A 19665-nucleotide genomic window follows, 5' to 3' on the forward strand; every position below is an offset into this window, starting at 1 on the left:
TATTCCGACGGTGTACTTCATTACGGCAAATACGCTATATTTACATACGTATATGCGTTATGTACATATAACGTCAAGGTGACATACGGTTGAAAAATATATTTTTTTTTTCTGTAGATTTTAACGTCGTTACAGCCTTTGAATTGTATATGGACAAAATAAATAACAAACACTGGTGGTAAGTATAAAAATTTCTTAAATATTGTTTTTAAATTTTTTTATTTTTAGATACATTAATACCTAGGTATAATAAATATTATCCAAACAATCAGTGATCCAATGCCGACAATCAGATCGCGAGTTCTCGACGTCAGCTGAGAGGTTCTCTCCTTCTCTCCTTCTCTCTCTCCTCTCACTCTTTATCGCTTGTTCTCTATGTCTCCCTCTTTCATCGGGCAAACGAAGTAAGAGAGGGTTATTGATTTTTCGGTGAACATCTGATTTTGTATGAGAGAGGGTGCGATGAGCGAGGAACCAGTAACAGACACAGCCTCTTTTTCTCTCTCCCTCTCTCTCTCTCTCTCTCTCCTTGATTTCTCCCGTACCAGCTGCTGGCTGAAGGGCTGAATGGCAGAGAAGAGGATAGAAGGAAGAGCATTTTCATCCTCTTCGTCCAAAATTCGTTCTTCCCTGTTACCACGGAGACAGCCTAGATTTCGTCGTGACCAGGAGAAGCGATAGAGCCGAGAGTCGAGAGAAGAAGAAGCAGCGGGCCTCGTTTCCTTTGTTTCAGATATTCTCCGTCATATTTTCAGCATCCGTTGAACAGTCCTTGAATCATCTCTTCGGCACGATACTTCTCAGACAAAATGCGGCAGCTGCAGATATGTTGTGTGGTCGGGTATTTTTACTCGGTCCAAGTGCCAAATTTCATATCATCGAATCGATTATTATATCACCACATGGTCCTGTTGGTGATTGGGCTTCATGGACAAGAACTTCGTTTTATTAAAGAGTTAATACGAAATTTTAGGCGTAGAAAAATTAGTTGGTATCGTAATATATAATACAAGCAAGGTTTTAATATTATTGCAATTATACAAAAATGTATTGTCATACTCACCATTTAGTATATTTGGATAATATAGTTCAGTTATCGTTGATGTATTTTCTGGTAATTGACGCGTTTAATTTACTCATTTAGTTTGCTACATTTTTACAATTAAATAAGACTTACAATTTTGTTGCACACAGATCATTTTCATTTTGTATGAAGAAACAGGTTTTTCAGTTACGGTGTAAAGAATGAGAATAGTCGAAGCCTGGTATGGCATAAATCGTGATTTATTTTTTCCGGCTCAAAAATAAGAGAAAGAAGGAAAAATGAAAGAAATCAGTGTTTCGTCTCTTTTACTGACATTATTTCTTGGAAGGTGGGAAAATGATCTTCCTCGAGTGAGTTTAGCGCGCAGATACAAGGTATTCCTGTTTCTATTTTCGAGTCTTGAAGCCTACGGACTTCGGTACAGTTTCACATAGTTTCACGAGAGGTGACGGTTTCAAGTATATTTGCAAAATTTAACGGTTATATATCTTTTTCTATATACGTATACCGACAAGTGCGATAAAATACTGTTCCACTAATTTTTCTATCGTAATGTGCGATGATAATAAATACTCGATACGCAAAGTTTAAGATTTTAAAACAAATGTTATCCTACCCTAACTCGGAGTGTCTCCTGTTATATTCTATCGTATGTCTTTAATTATCACACCTGAACCATCCAATGATGTAAACGTAATAAATTATCCCAAATCCTGAATCGAGAGGCGTGATTTTAGATGCGGGAAGAATACGGTATCCGTTGTTTAAATAATTCCACTCGTAAGATTCTAAATCTGACCAAGGGGGGCAAGGCAAGCTTCTATATTTCGTACTGCGAACAGTTTTCTCTCTCTCTCTCTTTTCTTAGAATTACGATTTTTGGCGCGTCCGCTGGTTTCCTCACCTCGGGAATAGTTTTGCTCGGACAGCTTTGCCGATGCTTAACGGCAGTTTGTCATACACACGTAGGCTTGTGTGTAATGTGCCTGTGCCCACGTGGTAAAAGGTACCAGAGTCACCCTTGTTAGATGCGTCATAACTTAACCCTTTGGTAATAAACGTGTACGTTGTTGGGTCGTGAGTTCGAGGTTGATAAAAAATTATGAAAATTCGACAGGGTTTTTTCAGCAGTGAAGACTCGTAGACAATTAATACGAGACCGAAGTTAGTAACGTTATCGTAATGATTCGCGTCTCGGAAAAAATTGTTGTATCGCAATTTTAAGAATGTCTGACGATGCGGTAAATTATAAAAGAAGCAAAACTTACGCACATTTTGCAAACTCAACTATTTCAGTCACTATAAAATTGCAAAACAGTATTTTTTTCCCCTAATGTTTCGTTACGTTAACGTTACTGACTTCAGTCTCATCGATTAATCGCGTTAACCACAATTTTTAAAACTCATCTGGAAAAAGAAATAATAATCGAGCTTTGAAAGTATGGGTAAATATGCGTTAGGTTACACATCTCTATTCACTTATCCTGCCTCATTATGCTTGAAAAAATTACCCACCGGCTACCGGTTTAAAAATAAGGCTTGTTATACAGAAATTTCAGTGCCAAAAATATAAAAGCTTTTTCAATACCGCCGGCCCATTAAAGTTTATATTCTGCTTTCAATATTTTTACATTCTTTATAATAATTTGTTCTACCTGTGACAGTTTCTATTATTATTATTATTATTGTTATTGTTATTGTTATACATCACGTGTTAGGTGCTCAAACGTGATCTCGAGGCCTAAAATTTGGACTAATTTATAGGATTACGTGTTCCATCCGGTTTCGGTAAATCGGCTTTGTCTGAGCACTGCTCTCAATTGGTTAGATCTTCCATGTTTTTGTTGTTGATCGTTTGAAAGCAAACTTGCGACAATAGCGCTGTCAGTTAATAATTGTCTTCGAAACGGTTTGCGTAAGGCGAAACGATCCATTGATGCATTATACCGGAGGTATTATGTATACATATACATGTAACTGACACGTATCATGGAATACATTATTAAATCGAGTGGGAAAAACAAATGAACTATATAATACGAGCAAAAGTTATTGCATCATGTGTATTATGCATCAGTACGATGAGAATATCGCACAATTATTCTACTGTAGAATACCTACGCGTATAATTTACGATAATCGTTTATTACACGTGCACAAAGTTATTGTATAAGTGTGATTTTTTTTTTGCACTGTTTTTTTTTCTCCCTTTTTTATACTCGCTGACCTCGCTGTGTAATGATCCAGACACTCGTTTATTCTTCACACAATCAGTCTCAGTTTCTGTTGTTGTTGTTTTTTTTTTTTTTTATTTCAATTTTTGCAACAAACACTTTTTGTCTTGCCTTAAAAACAATCGTGCTGACTTTTATACATCATCTGACGACAGTTTTTTCTGACGCGCAAAAGCTGGAGCTAGGCGTAACATAAATTGAATTTTTTTTTTTCCTCTTCGTAAAACTTTGAGCTCAATTATTTCCAATGGGTCACTTGAATAGTGTTCAAAGAGCACTTAATTATGTTAAATAACTATCATGGTTCGATTTTTCCGAGGGAGGAATAATTCGATATTTGAGAGACACAATAATAATTTTATGTCATAAATAATTTATGTCATTCAACGTATTTTTTTTTACTAGAAATTGACTTCATATTAAATCAGACAAATTTATTTAATTCAACGTAATTCACTACAATTCGTGAATTTCAATTTTTTTCTCTAATTTTCAATAATTCACTCTTAAATTGAAGTGAGTTTAAAAAAATTTCAATTCATTCTTTTGCATTTCCTGTTAGTTCAAATTAATTTTCATTAATTCAATTTAATTCTCTTTTATCTGTAAACAAATAATTCTCGCACGAATCTAAAGTAAACTGAAATCGACTTGATTTAATTTACCACAATTTAGTTATTTTTCAGTTAATTCTCATTATTTCAATTAATTTTCAATAATTCACTTAGTTCTCTCGTTAATACACTTATCTCGCATTAATTCCGTCAATTCCCAATAATTCAGCTGAATTATAATTAATTCGCAAACCCTATCGACAGATCAATTCAGCGTGTTATTTCCCGTTTGGATTTTTCGACCAATAGCTGTGCTAGTATAACATATTACCCAACAAAAAAAAAAAGAAAAGAAAAAACAATTCTCATGCCTAGCGCTCGTTCCTTGCTACACTAGACAATTAACGATGAGATATTTAAACTTCCCGTCAAAGTTGCAGGTGTGCACGTGGTTTAAAGGCGTCAAATAATGCCGTTAGCGATACGTTGAACATTAAGGCATGGTGTAAACCGTAGCCATGCTACCAGGTATTCCTCATCATTAACGGTGGGAAATAAGGCAAAACAATGAGTTTGCGATGCGTGTATAACGTAGGTATGTCTACCTACTGTAAGGTAATTCGTTCGCGACGGAATTCCATGCTTTGATTCTAAAACCCGGTTGGTTGTAGGTGTCTTACATACACACGCACGTGATGTAAGCGGGTCAGTGATGCGAGGTACAACTCTACGTGTGTAAGTGTTACACCTGTGCCTCTTTTTTTATCTCTCACTCTCTCTTTCTCTCTCTCTTTCTTTCTTCTTCTTCTTCTTCTTCTTCTTCTTCTTCTTGGTCCGTTGACTACATGCACCAGGAGGATCTCCTTATATCGAGGATAACTGTAATTGACCCTCGATTCTCTAAACTCTTTCTTTTCTCACCCCGTTTATAAGCCAAAGTACCGCGTGGTACGCGAACCGTGATACCTCCGTGCTCTCTTCCTGATATGCTACACACTTGTCCATCATGTTTTTCCCTTGTTCTTACCGAGAAGACGAACACTCACGCTCGTCTAGATATATCGTCCTAGTCAGCTGTTTAAACGAATTTTTGTCAACTTTTAATTACTTCACGCCCTCCTCCGACCTTTCTTTCTACAGGTTTACGATTAGATTTTTTTTTTACACAGAATTTATGTTTTTTTTCCTCTATTTCTTCACTACAGTACGTAATATTTTAATTCCGTTTGCGGTACACGCAATTTTTGAATATCGAATCGCATCTAGTCTAATCCGTATTTTTTTCTACTTCTCTGTTACAGGTCAGTATATCGGTCATTTTTTAAATCAACAATGGAAGTTCGATGATACGGTTTACACTTTGTTGCGTGCTGTGAAAATTCTGAGGTAATTATATCCTAAAAAAATAATAATAATTATTATTACAATTGTTACAAAAACGCTACTTCCGAACGTCTGCAAACTTTCTATAATAAATCATTTTTGATGTATTCAATTTCCGTGTTATCGACGTAATTGTTTTTGCAACGAAATAAAAAAACCACTTTCTTCATGTATATATATATATGTATAATATATACACTCTTTCGCGTTATGTATACGTGCTGCGGGTACAGTAATTTATCCCGTAGTTTAGAATAAGTACAGCTGTTCAAGCAAGAAAACTTGCCTTCCTTATTCTCTTACCTAACTTCGACGGTGAGAGCTGTTCGAAACCAAGGTGTTTGAATTCAACGCGGTTGCGTCGCTTTCGCGTTGGCTCATTGAACGCCGCCTTATTTGCCGTACTGTACCTATATTACGTGTCGAGATCCCTTAATTTCGTCAACTTTATTTCTCTACTTTGCTTCGTTATTACTTTACTCCAGTCGACGTCAATTTTCCGAACTTGCGTGAATTTCTTTGACGCCATAAATCCGCGGGTACGGGTTTGTTTCGTTTATTTGTTGAAAATCAAAATTATTACCCAAATTCTTGAACGAAGAATCTTTGAAGATGAAATTGTTCGAGTCGATTGATTTTGCGTTTTCGTACTTACGATTTACCGGATTAATCGAGGATCCTGAGAATTATCGTTTAGACGTAAATCACGATTTTATATGTAACATACAACGCGATATCTTAATTTTGGTAATTAACTGCTAATTCGTCATGGCGCGCCTTCGTTATTCGTAGCCTCGGTATAATTTTGACTAATTGTAAGTGGGGCTGCGTTACAAGTGTTGGTACAAAATAGTTGTACAGGTATATTATATCTGTTCCATCTACGTTAAGGAGAGAAAAAGAGTTGAAAAAAAAACACAATTAATAAAAGGAAAAGAGAAACAACGTACTTGACCCGAACGGGCAGAAAGTTGATAAGGTAAACATTATTTAACGAATACCTCTTTCATTTTTTGTTCTCTCTCTCTCTCTCACTCCTCCGTATTTTTCACTCCGTACGATACGATCCAATCATAACGATAATAATAATAATAACATCTAGCGATCCTCTTCTCTTCTCTCTCGGGTGATTCGTCATCGGTTCACTGGGTCGTTTTTCTTTACATGCGTATTATATCTTTCTTTCTTTCTTTTTTTTTTTTTCTCAATCACTTTTCAAGCACCGACAACGTCCGAAATATTACGACTGCACGTTTTCTACGTTTCTTGAAATTTCACAATTACTCGAATAGAACAGACGCCGTCAACTTACACGTGTCGGTGTACAATTTTTGCAGACTAATTAATTAGTCGAATTATTTTTATAGACATACCTGCTGAGATTACAGGGAACGAGGATGTTCCGCTTTAATTTCCTTGTTATTCGCTGACGAATAGGTGTGGATTATTTTTTATTTTTGGATCTTCTCTTTTTGGCTTGCCAAGTTGGGCATGCCATACCGCTCTTCGTATATTAATATAAGGTCCCTCCGGCACGCATGCGATGGAATTAATGAGATGCTTCTCGCGTAGACTTTCTTTGATACACATATATGTGTCTATACGTATAGGATCTATGTATCATATGTATACATATAACCTTGTTGTCGGGCTCCTCCTCCTCCCTATCCTTCTCATTTGAACAGCCCACTGACCTAATTAAACCTCTGCTTTAATTCTAAAAAGTGCTGAAATCGTTTGAGAAAAGGGATGAAGAAGAAAAAAAAAAAAAAAAAAGCAAGAAACGTCACGAATCGTACACTTTTTTTTTTTCTCTTCATCGTTTCATTTGTACTGAAAAATCACGGGGTTTGAATTCGGAAGGACGATTAGAAATAATGGAAACAAGAAGGAAAAATCGGAACGCACAGATTTACAATTGATCCTGCTGTTGAACAATTATCCGTGAAAATTGATCTTCCGCTGTAAGTAAAATTATAGGTACGCAAGTCTCGTATTTATGGACTATGCATTATATACGGATATGTAATTTATTTGCAAAGGGAAAGGATTTGAAAGGAATTGATCGTTCGTTCGTTTATTCGTTGCTCGGCGGCAGTATGCGCGGGTTAACCATAAGTGATACTATTATTTTCGTATCCTTACAGTATGATACCTACAACGTTGCGCAAAGGTGTGTTCGTGATACATATCGATACATACAGAGACTTGTCGTGGGACTTGTACGTGCAAAGGAGGGGGAGGGAGAATGAGGAGAAAACGGAGGCGGGGGTGTTTGAAGGTGTTCGAAGGTGGGTTTGTGTTTGTGCGTCGATGTAATGTAGGTTAGAATGCGGTAGGGTTGATGCCAGCAGCAGGCTGCTTGCACGTTTACCACCAGCTGACGCCGCGCAATCAATATTCTCTCTTACACTTTATCAAACTAACAACGCACGAATCGAACGTGATATACGGTGAAAAGGGAACCACCGGTTAAATTACTTATAAAATCGTGATGCGCATTTTGTCCGTTTGGTCGCCGGTCGGTGATCTAGAATCACGTATGTTCACGCGTATGTGAGTACTCGAAGCGCTGATCGATAAATCGTGTCACGTTTTAGAAAAAATCGTGCGATGTATCTTTGTTGACGTACACGTTTTACTTCTAGTAAGCAAACAAACGTTGTAGTACGTATATAACTACAAGTTGGTCAACAAACAAATATATACATATTGCATGTGTAAATTCTTTCGTTCCCTGTAACAATCGATTTTCTGGTCAATTGTTTAATATTAGAAGAGAAGGTGTGGTATGATTAACAAGAACAATATAAAAAATAAAAATAAAAATATCGATATATTATTATTAGAGACAAAATGAATTGAGAACAATACATGACTGATATAATTTCGTGTTCTATTTATCGATTATGTAATATTACGGTATAATAGATACAGAGAGAATGGTTTTGCGTGATTATTAGAGAAATTTCTAATTTTGAAACGCAATATTCTGACACATAGCTACGCATAAGCAACGCGTATTACAACGTTGCACCGCAGAGACTGATCAGCTAATCTGGCCTACTTGTCGCAATTCTATCGTGGTTCAAGTTTTGAGGATGTGGTCGTCGGACGACGATTAGGAATAACGTCTGGCTGTTGATGCTGTCGGGAAAGTTGGCATGTTTATGCATTAGAGATGCCGCTTAATTATAAGCTAATACCACGCACGGTGCTGTGTGCGATATGCAATAAGCCTTTAATTAGTTGAAATTTTTATCACCTTGTAATACACACTTTTATTGCCACTTTTAACGCGTTTTCTTAGTTCTATTTCAAATTAGTTGAAATAGTAAAGAATAAGGAGAATCAGTTTGAAAATTTGCAATCGTTAAAAATTCGAATAATTGCATTTACAATACTGAGAAATCTTCGTGATTGTACCGGAAAAGAGTTTCTTCTCGGTAATTCAATGTTATTATTCAAACGAGTCTTCGTTATACTGATAATCTAATTTGGACACATTTTTATTTTTTTTTTTCTTATTACATACGGTAGAATCGTGATCTATCTGATCTCTAGAACAAAATTGTGTACACAAGGTACAGGGTAGGTACACAGAGGTATGTGTATGTATCTCATTGTTAGCACAGCACGCGATCAAAAAGAACGGTGAAAAAGATAAGGCGGCGGCATCACCGCAAGAATATATACCATATATATATGTGTGTGTGTGTGTGTGTGTGTGTGTATACGCAGTGATATTGTTACAAGGTGCATCTACGCATTTGCAAGAATCAGCTATACAGGCAACGACGATATAAGAGGAAACCGAGAGATTGTAGGTACATACCTAAGTATCTACGTTATGTACTTTAAGCGAATAATAGCGTATACGCGGGGATTTTTATTCTTACGATATAACGCGGTTTACTTGAGAATACGACGCAACAGATTTTACCGAGTATGTCGGTGACACACAACTAAGTGAAATGTTTGCATTTTCTCTCTCTTGAGAAAAACGTTTTCTCATTAAAAATAAAAGTAGTGACCTGCGGGACAACAAATTGTCATAATCATTGAAACTACGTTATAAGTAAATTTGTTCGAATTTGTGAAACATTTTTTGTCTTCGTAATTTTCGGTAAATTTGCCAAATTTTTATTTAGGCACGGCTGTTGAAAAGAGACAGAATATTGTTCCAGATTATTTCACGAAAATTCGAAAATACCGTGTTATTGTTAACGATCGATCCTACGTTCATTAATCATAAATGAAATTGATGAGCCGCTATGAGCAGAATCGTTCATCACGTATACGACGCGGGGACGGTAGTAAAAAATGCGAGTAAAACTTGTTTATCAATTTTGGTAAATGTAATAATCATCATCATCTCGACGGGTGATCCGTACCTTCTTTCTCTTCCTTGGGCCACTTTTATTTGCACTTATGTCTGATCTCGTGGAACGTTAAGTTCCGTTAGACCGTGTCATGTTATATTACATTGTGTACTATGCCTATCAGCTGTACATATACAGTTATACACATACCTCTTATCGTCAGCAGCAGCAGCAGCAGCAGCAGCCAGACGGCAGACAGACAGACGATGTAGCAAATTAAATTATCGAAACACAATAATGCGATCAGTACCGAGTAAGACGGACGGAAAGTGGGGGATAATTACGTCAGGGGAAAACAAATCCTTATTAAAAGTTGCTCGCGACTGCGTGGCGGTATATATTTCGATCGTGTTATACGTATGAATGTGTACATATGTAAAACGATTTTAAATCATTTAGAGTTTAACTCGGAAGCGGTTTCAGTACTAAAAAAAAAAAAGAATTAGAAGCAGGTTAATATATTATACTATATCAGTCGAGGTGAGATATTTCTTTGAAAAATTTTCTTTCTTCATTGCATACGTATTAGGGCAGTCTTCAAAAAGGTTATTTTTGAATTTCGACCGTCGCGTACCTCAAACTGGTACCAGATAAATCAAAAATAAAACCCCAAGCCGTCAGAGGGTTGATTTTCCCATTTAACCCTTTTCAAGGGAACAGTAAATCTACCTAACGGATTTAGATGAAATTTGATACAAGAGGGTTTCTTGAGTCGCCGAATACGAGTCTGGACTAGAAATTTTAAAATTCAAAATAGCGGATCCAATAGCAAGTGACTTTCGGGATGTTTGTCCGCCGTATTGGATCCGCCATTTTGAATTTCAAAATTTCTAGTCCAGATTCGTAATCAGCGTTCCAAGAAACCCCCCTGCATCAAATTCCATTTAAATCCGTTGGGTAGATTTACTGTTCACTCGAAACTGTTTAAATGGAGAAATCAACCCTTTGACCACACGGATTAGAGTTGAGACGAAGATGTGAAAAAATTAGGGAATTATTTTTGAATGATCTGGAACCGACTTGGGGGATGAGATAGTCGTAATTTAAAAATTACTCTTTAAGGACCACCCTCACTAATACGTAGGTATGAATCTTTTCAAATCTCTGGTAAAAATATCTCTCGTAGAATTACCCGCCGATAAATTACGTCATCCGGATCTGCGTGGAGCCTTTGATATAAATATACGTTTATTACCTTATACATATATATACATACCTGTCTGCATACCGCGGAAGCAAATTCTTGGGAACGTGATCGAGTGAATCCGCTCTGCCGTAGCACCGGAATTATCATTTTACCACGGATACATATTACGGATAGGCAGGATGATCGACGCAAGCTCCGACGGCAGAGGATTGATCGTTAAATATTTCACACCCAGTACAATCATGCGCGACCGGATTTTGACGTAATAGAAAATTTCGCTAGTGCAGGTTACAGATTTGAACACACTTCGGTACCTCGCTAAAATTAGAACGCGCGAACGGGTTCGGGAACGTCTAGATTCAGCTGCGACCTCGCCTTGCTATTCTTCTTCGTCTGCACGCGCTCTTCAACTGACAAAAATTCTTCGCTTCGATCACGTATTAATCAGCTTAGGATTATACGTTTCCAATGATGTTGGGAAATTTAAATCGGAGGGATTGAAGGAAAAAAATGTAGAAAGATTAGTTAATTAACGGGTCACGGTATTGAATTTTTAAAATAGCTGTACTCTGTTTGATAGAATGTAAAAGTGTGGAAAGGAAAATTAAAATATAGAATCTTCAGATTGATAATATTATTTGAAATTCGATGCGGTGATTCTGCTATTTTCTAATCCTTGCTACATATTTTTATCGCTACAGAGTCTGAAGATTAGAATCTAATGTTTGAAAACAATCAAAAACGTGTAACGCGCATCGCAATCGTTAAATTATTACACCGCATACAAACAGTAAAAAGAAATACACACGAGTTGTAGAAAGATGAGTTTATAATTGTATGTATAATTAGCAGGTAAAACACGCAAATATTTGTATTTTATTTCTTCTCAGGAAAACAACGAAAAAAAAATCACGAAATTATAATTCATTGTTTTGTATAATTTATGTTTTAATTAGCAAAGATTAGGTGAATGTTGTTTTTACGCCAGTCGGTGTCCGGTCAGAGAGTAGAGTTGTTCAATTAAGCTGATTGTGAGTACCTAGGCTTTGCGCGACGCCGTCTGAACCTGAAGTAAAAAGGTGGAAATAACCCGAAGAAGTATAAAAAGCATCATATTTGACAACCGCGACGGTATGTAATATCAATACTTCTAAAATTGCCCGAGAAAATTTTTTCTCGATGTTAGGTATCACACCTTGCTCAAGACGAGTAGAACTAAAAAAATGTTAAATACACAGTGATTAGAAAATCGAAAAGAAGAAAGAAAAAGAAAAAGAAAAAGAAAAAAAAATAATGATTCACGACAAGACGACCTCCGTACACGCGGCCAGTCGGGAAAAGAAAGTCGTCGTTGTCACGAGGCTGACTGACTGACTGAAACAAAAGTCTCGGCTCATAGCGCACGCACAGAGCAGCGTTTGAACCGAGCGAGCGAGCTCTCTCGTTGTTGTAAATGCCATTTTACTCGAGGTCCGATGCTGCTTTGACGGTCGGCGGTCGGCGGTCGGCGGGAAACGGCGGGACGGTCGCCCGGTCGGCAACGTAACGAAACGACCAACGAAACACACCGAAGTTACCTCGAGAGGACGAGGAGTGGGGACGGCGTAGCTTCAGTAGTAGCGACGCGTTCGACTCAGACGGTTTCGGCCAGCGTTCAGAGTCGCGTCGTCCGGTTGTCTCGCTGCTTTTATCACTACCGCGCGTCCGTCTCTCGGACGCGGCTAATAATTGTAAGGGTCGTTTAAACACGGTCGACGCGTGCTTATTCTCGTCCCTCAGCTCCCTTCTTTTATCTTGAGGTTTATCGAAGATTTCGGGATTGTTTTTCTTGGTTTTGGTCACGTTCTTTTTGTTTTTTTTTTTCTTAACCCTTGTTTCTCTTGCATCGATTTGTGACATTGATTTAACAGTCAGTTTTTAATCGTCGTCAATTATCGATCGATTAATAAGTATTCACCTATGTTTATACAATAAATAGACACGTTTTCGATGAAATTATCATCAATCACCTACCGACGATACATGTTGCAGTAGGCGTGAATAATTTTGCTAATCTTTGAAATCGAATACTGCGGTGGGTGAATTAATACGTACCTGGTGCTGATTATATGATAACAATTCATTCAGGGACGGTTTGAGGAACGAATTTTATTGGAGTATATGCATACACACACACACATATATATATATATATATATATATATAAGGTATTTATCAAACTTGACCGAGATAGCGAATGTACGTACGTATTGTTTGGTTGCCTATCGACGACGACGAGGACCGTTATCTTTCAATTTTCAATTTTCTCAAACCGCTTATTTTCCTCCGAAACATCCCCCCCCCCCCCCCCCCCCCCCCTTCCTTGAGTTTCGCTCGCGCAACGACGACTTAATCGCGACCAGCGATTGTGTATAATAATATCAAACCGTATTGACAAACTGGTTAAAAGCGGTGTCTCCGACCCAGGCAGGCCGGCATTCGTCGCGGTGTTCGCTTCGTCTCTCGTTTCGCTTCACTTCGAATTCTTCTTCTGCACAGTGTCTCTTCGGCGAATCAGTGCGCCGCTATGTACAATGATTATTTAGTACCTACTATTCCGAGTAAGCGAGTGAGTGAGCGAGTGAGTGAGTGAGTGAGTGAGTTAGTTTGTGGGTTTGTTGGCTCGGTGATTCTGTACTCTCGGAGGAGTTGGTGTACGGTACACTCACAGGCAACACCGTGCCTGTTTTACCACGTGAATATATATACATTATATATATATATATATATATAGCTACGTGGATCAGAGGACGCCTGAAGCGATACTCGGTCTCCGTCTAGTCCCTGGGATTCGAAAGTATCTCGCAAGTAGAGTGACTCGATGAATAGTCGCTGCTGCTGCATCGGGAACCGCTGATTCCGTTGACGTTCAGCTTCATGGACCGACAAACTTAACGTCCAGCTCGCTCTTAATTGCCTGCGACTTCGTCACGCGATCAGTTCTGTACCGTTCTGCTTCTTGTTCGTCTTCCGTCTCTTCGAGTTCGCTATGCATCCTTGCTTCCTGCTCCTCAAGCTTTTCCATCTCTGATAAACAAGGTACGTTTTTTAGTCTTAAAGATTCTTCTGCTCTTTATATGTTTTGCGACTCGGTGTTTCTTCGCCGTTTGGTTTATTCGAAAAATTTTACATCGGATCTTTTCGAACTTATACGGTCTGTAACCTCCTCTAAATTCCAGTCGAATATATATGTATATGTATCGACGCAATTCATTTAACGAGCTTTGACTTACGTTATATCATGTATTGTAATGTCTAGGAATTAATTGTAATTCGTGTCACAGAACAATGCGCGGTTTATAAAATGATCGACACTTCACTGTGTATACACGTATTTACCCAGGTATCAATATGGCGTCGTGTGGAGAACGCCATCGTCCAATCGAGAATGAGAAAATCCTACCTTGAACTTCTCGAGCCCTCGGTATCTACGGATATGTATAATGTATGAGCAATTTCTTGCTTTGATTTAGGTGGCTTTGGAAATGGGATATTCATTTTCCTCCAAAAGCTTTTTTTTCGCTTGTCGTTCACCGTAAAGATACATTTGACTCTGAAATTTATACCCGCGAAAAGAATACCATATATCTGGTATATTCAGAGATCGCGAATTAGGTACAATTACATCTTAAGCACCTGCGAATTCATCAAACTTTAATCGAAACGCAAAACTTGCAAACAATAATCTGCTTTGCCGGCAATAATGATAGTCGAATTTTATACCTGCAGTATCAAGAATCGAACGTAGGTACAGGTGACGAAACGTAGGGTCAAATCAGTACGGAATTCCCCATACGTAATATATAGCCGTGCTTTTTTTTTAGGTACGGTTGTCCGTCTCTCTCTCTCTTTGGTCGTTACCTTTTCCCCATTGTTTCCTTCTTTTTTTCTCATTCTATCCTTCTTTATCTGTGGTTCCGGCTCTTTTTCTCTTTCTCGTAGCAGCAGCAGCAGCAGCAACAGCGTGGATCACTGCGACGAGTGAGTCAGAGCTCGAGTATTTTAGAGAAAGAAAGAGAGAGGGAAAGAAAGAAAGAAAGAAAGAGAGAGAGAGAGAGAGACAGAGAGGCACTACGAAACACCGCGTTCAGCATGTGTGTGACTAACTGACTGGATTGCCTTTGTCAGGGTTTCTTTTAGCCAATATGCACACCTACCCTTAGCGAGAATAAACTTCTACCACAGGCTCGACCTCGACTGCTCATCGGTTTCTTTAATTGTTATTGATCGCTTTTTTCCCCTCTCCATACAATATTGCGGTTTCGCCAATCATGCCTTACAAATTCCTATGCAAATATATAAACATCTGTATCGTGTGTGTGTTTAGCAGAGTTGCACAAACACAAACAGGTGGACGTGTAGAAGGAAGAAGAAAAAAAAGATTACTCACGGAATTTCAAAATCTTTGTTTTATTCACTTTAATTTACACCTTTTCCTTGTACCGACTTTGTCATCTTATCTATCAGTCGAGAAATCTTGATTAACACGTGAGTTTTTTTTATGGACAAAAACCAACAGTAAATTATTGTTCAATTTTTCCTCATTGTTGCGCCATTTTTCTACGATCCATTACCAGTTTGAGATTGAAATTTATTGTTGAGATTGTACAGAAATTCAATTTTTTAATTGAATGATACGACGTTTGGGAAAGAAGTATGAAACCGAATGGAAACTTTGTCGATTAACAAATTACATTGATCAAACGAGCGATCGAGATTTTTGCGACGAATTGAATGGAGCAAATTTGCGATTTAGGTACTCGATCGAGTAGCGGGATGGATGATCGGTGAATAGAAGCAGGTGGCGCAGGTTCGCTGGAAACGAGTTTAATGGCACGGTATGATGCCTGATAAGAGACTCGAATGCAGCTAAACAAATATCGTCGATGATTATTATAACATCGGTGAGTCAACTGGTACACGCAGAGAGGGATCATCCGACACACGTATCGAATCCAGAAAGTTTGGCGGATAGCGTGTCGTTCGTTCTTGATTCAGCTTCTTCGAGGAGTATATCGGAATCGTTCAAGTATACGACAATACGATATTGTGCGGAAAAACAGCACGGCTACGGATAGACCAAAGCTTGCGGTGCTGTTATCAGCTGTGGAAAATACGCGGCTCGGGGTTTTTTTTTTCTTTGTCTTTCTTTCTGCTACGTATATAAAGTTCATCGCAAAAATCCGTTTACCACGAGTTCTTAATCGTCCAAAACCACAGCCAAGGTCTGGACACTCTGTCAGGATAGCAGCCTTTTACCGAAGCTTTTCGATGCCTGTCTTTAAGTATTTCCATTTTAATCCACGAGCTGCGATTGACCGCATTAGCTGAGAAGGAAAAAAGAAACTTGAGCCGCTTTTCTGCCGCTGATAGCAGAATTTTATGTATCGACATCGATGTCTCTAGTCAGTGTAAAACTCGTTTTTATTTTCATTTACCTGCTTCTATTATTATACGTTGAGTTGGAGAAAATCGAGAGTTTTCTTCTTATTCGCACCTCGTATGGTAATTATGTTCCGTGATTTCAGTCATTTGTCAGCCATTTCTGTAAGCTTGTTTTATATTTCGTTAGCGTAATCAAGTCACTGCCATGTTTATTGTGTATAACATACATGTGGGCATGCAAATTGGCGCAAAGCTTCGTATGTGGCGGCCAAACCACTTCTAATCTAATCTCGGTAAGTTTCAACTTTCATTTACGCGACTCGGCTTTTCTTTAACGATGAAAATATTTAAGACGACGCGTAAGAAAAATAAAAATGATCAATAAGAAATGCCGCAATCGATATCTCGGCATTATGATAAACTAGACTAGACGAGCCAATTTTCTTTGAATCAAAGCAGCAGACCAGACATGTTATTTACGTACCTGCGGTATTTGTTGTAACGCACGCATTGGTTGTTTTATCATCCCGCGACAGGTAAGACTTAAATAACGACTAAACGCCGTTCTTGTTGTTATTGCGTTTCTAATAAGACGCAAATACTACACCCATTGCTAGATCGGCGTGGTACAGATGTTTTGAGGAAAACAGCGATGCTGTTTGTCGTCGTCACGGAAGCTTTCGAGACACCTTTGACCTCGGCCGGTGACGACGGTCGTGATTATCTCTGGCTAAATATCTCCTTTAGCATATACATTAATTCATAATTATGATACGGATGTGTTGTTCTCGTACATATTTTTTACTCTGTATTATAACAAATACGTAAACGTATAATAATATGGAAAAAATTATCAGATATTACGGTGTAATTATGGTTTGGTATTCTGAATAAGTGTATGAACGGTTGTTCGTTATTTTGCCATCTTCTAGTACTAACTTTTTTCATAATTTTCCTCTTTTGCTATGTAATATTTCCAACTTTGTATCAAACTTCTTATAAGAGGAAATCAGTTTTTAAGCATATCAGAAAAAACTATCTACCTTGTTACTTGATGACATTCATTCTTTGATGGTTTTTATCTTTTAAACAAAATTATAGTTCAGAGAACTTATTCACAATTCGTTGCATTTGTTTCGTGATTACGCTACACAAGGATTACCTACGTCTGTGGGTTTTCGTTCGTTCGCGATTAATCGAATTTCGCGACATGGGCTTTCTTTTCTTTTCTTTTTTTTTTTTGGTTTCTTTGTTTTATTCGTTCTCTTCGCTATGGTATAATGGCATTAGCGCATAGCTGCGATAATATAATTATAAAAATGATAGAAGCAAAGAATAAAACAAAATACGTTGGAAATAACTGCAGCGTCAACAACAACGTCGATTCCTTCTAATTCTATTAACATTCGAGGATGCGATGTCGTTTCGTACGTTGTTGCTGTCATATCTAATAATATACGATATACCTTCTTCTTCGTTCAGATAACACGATTCGGTCGTATAGTCGATAAACTTTATTAACCGCCGGCAATTGTCGCAGATTGAGTCGCGGAGTTGCTCTTTTTTTAATCGACGTTCGTTCGTCGTGTCGCCGTTGGATTCGTTCAATTCCTTCCGTGCGTGAGAAAGAAAAATAAAAAATAAAAAAAACTACAGCTAAGAAGAACATAGAAACAAAAAGAAGTCGTTGCATGCACGATGAACTTGAGCGCTGGCAAGCGACGCGGTAGCAACTTTCGAAGGCTAAAACTGTTTCCGAGCTGCAGGCCGTGCATATTATATCGAGACTGTGCAAGCTAGGAGGTATCTCTTCTTGGCATCTTTTTAGAGCATCCCACTACTTTGGTTTAATCTTCACCGGGGGGCACGAGAATATATAAGCTGCTGCTACCGCTGCTGTTGCTTGGTGCACAAATAAATAAACTTCTTTCGAAACTTGACGTACAATTATCTACGCGCTTGTGTGCGTGTATACACGTATACAATGTGTGCATATGACACACGTGTGTGGTTATATATGGATACTCAACACATGCATCCGTGCACAGAGTTTGACTGCTCGAGAAAAACTCCTTTTTTCAATCTTATCAGGGTCAAGTCCATTGCCGTTCGGCGTGAAAAGATCAATTCGGTCCAAGGTTAAGCTGCGCTGTGTGTATACATAGATTACATGCTTACCTTATGTGCCTTTGGAAAGCTGCACGCCTTTTCTTATCTCTAACCTTATACCCGTAGTATGGTAGAGACAGAGGATGGATTTGTCTTATTTCCGGGGCACGGAAAATGTCGTAATCAACTTCCTGCGATGTAGCTTTAGGTACGTAATATCACCTTGTCGTATATTATCCGTTGTGTATAGAATTATGTACATACGTAAGACGTGCATACGTATTGGCGATAAATTTTTATCGTTGTACAAACACGCACGCGCTCGCGTCTCTCGCTTTTTATTCATTTCACGCATACTTTACTTATTATACGTATAATACGCGCACCTTCGAAAACTCGTGACAATTACGTCAGAGATTCGTTTAGTCTCGTCTTGTCGTACGGTCAGAATGGAAGACAATTTACGCTAATTACTAATTGACGTACTACGGTTGTCGTTTTTCTATAAAGCCGCGTTGTCATTGTAAATGTCGAATTTGACGAATAGCGGAAGCACGCTATGTGTACTGAAATAATGCAGAATGTCTTCTTTTTTGTTTTGGACCTTTACAATTTGTAACGAATAAGGTAACTAACGTCACGAACGAAAGCTCGAGCTGTTCGTAGATCGTTATTATAGTTTAACGATTATTAAAAATTGACCTGGTGAGCTGAGTTGAAAAATGAATCAAATTGGTGAAACATCTGAAATCCCAATCGTACTTCCAGTAATGGACGGTCAGTTTTTACCCTCTGTACTATATTTATAATTTATTCTTTTATCGTGATCAGAAAATTGGAAAATTTTTAGCAATAATACATCTGTCGAGGAGAATTTCGTTAGTCGAATAGAATATAAATGGCAACGATTTTTTTATAGTCAGGCTGTTCGCTTTCCTGCTCGAAGGACTTTTCCTTATTTTAACTCTCCTTTATTTTTTTAGGTTTAATTCCCCGGCCTACGGTTTGAATAATTTATCACGCATATATCATCGGTGCACAATACGAAATGTGGTCCATCACGATACACGTGTACATGCTTTTTTCTCGATATTCAAGTTGCATTAAATGATTTTTTCTTTATTATTTAATTTTGTTTTTTTCTCTCTTTTTACTGGGAATCAGGAAAGGTATGTAGCAAATATTGCAATTCCATTCACGTATCCTTTTATTCAGGCAGCTCGTCACGCTTGATCTTAACAGTCATCTCAGGTACAAATTCTCAAAACGACGAATGTTCGCTTTTGTATTAACGACCTTGGTGTATCCTAAGCTTACTTTAAAGTTTAAACTCAACCGTTGTTCGCTCGCTCTTCTTTTAACATAACGTAAATTGAACCTAACCTAA

At 38.0% G+C, this 19665-nt stretch overlaps 1 protein-coding gene across 6 annotated transcripts in view; it reads left to right on the forward strand.

Moving 5' to 3' along the window:
* Positions 1–19665, forward strand: part of LOC124175797 (serine/threonine-protein kinase tricornered) — a 113179-nt gene that overhangs the window by 62449 nt on the left and 31065 nt on the right. Inside the window, exon 1 of one of the 6 annotated variants that reach the window (XM_046556340.1) lies at positions 5199–5219. The exons of 4 other annotated variants lie outside the window; for them this stretch is intronic. The gene's annotated coding sequence lies outside the window, so the exon portion shown is untranslated. Of the gene's footprint in view, positions 1–5198; positions 5220–12611; positions 13824–19665 lie in introns of those variants that run through there. One more of the 6 variants, XM_046556338.1, reaches the window with a different exon arrangement.

Source organism: Neodiprion fabricii, chromosome 2, assembly GCF_021155785.1.
Source record: "Neodiprion fabricii isolate iyNeoFabr1 chromosome 2, iyNeoFabr1.1, whole genome shotgun sequence".
In the NCBI taxonomy this organism is placed as follows: Eukaryota; Metazoa; Arthropoda; class Insecta; order Hymenoptera; family Diprionidae; genus Neodiprion; species Neodiprion fabricii.